An 862-nucleotide genomic window follows, 5' to 3' on the forward strand; every position below is an offset into this window, starting at 1 on the left:
TGGGTGTGTTTTCGTGGAGTTTATTCACAACCTAGACTTTTGTGTCCCGGAGGGCGGATGTAAATGCGTGTTCTTATTTAAGTATAAATATAATGAAGAATTGGTTAAGTGGCCTGATTTGTGAAATTCAGCACACAGAAGTGAAACCAACCACCCAAGTCAGCCAATCGTAATATGTTAAATGTACAGCCATTCAGCAAATCTCACAATTTCTCTCAAAAGAGAGAATGAAAACTGCGGGGTGGTGGGGGGGGGTTTTGGGTGTGCAACTCATTCAAGGCTTTCCCTTCCCCCCTGCTAAGATAGAAGAAATCGTTAAAATTAGAACCAATTCTCACATCTTACAAATAGGGACTCCTGCCTGCCTTCTACATTCAATAACACTTGGAAAATGTAAGATGAATTGGTTACTGGTTACTGTTAATATATAATATGTTCACTATATAGCAAATTGAATACCATGCAAATCTCTCTGATTATCCCCATGGCTCGACACTCTGGTGTGCGTGTGTGCGTGTGCATGTGTGTAATACACGATTACACATACACAACTTTTTCCAGGCAAGCGTTCCCTCTGAAGACATGCCAGCCACAGTTGTGCGGGTGAAACGTTCAGGGAAGAAATCCTTCTAGAACATAGGCCACATAAGCCCAAAAAAATCACAAAACTAATGACAAGGTGGGGGGGGGGGGGGGGGGGGGCGGGGGGGGGGGGGGGGGTGGGGGGGGGGGGGGTGGGTTGCTTTAGAGGCCTGTCAGATTACTGTTAAAAAACTGAGAAAAAGATCTGAGTGTTCGTCACTGTGTTACGTCAAAGCAGCTGGATGATAAGAAAAAAGAAGATAAGAATTGCCTATGTTCA

This window comes from Sceloporus undulatus, chromosome 2 (genome assembly GCF_019175285.1).
Source record: "Sceloporus undulatus isolate JIND9_A2432 ecotype Alabama chromosome 2, SceUnd_v1.1, whole genome shotgun sequence".
Lineage (NCBI taxonomy): Eukaryota > Metazoa > Chordata > Lepidosauria > Squamata > Phrynosomatidae > Sceloporus > Sceloporus undulatus.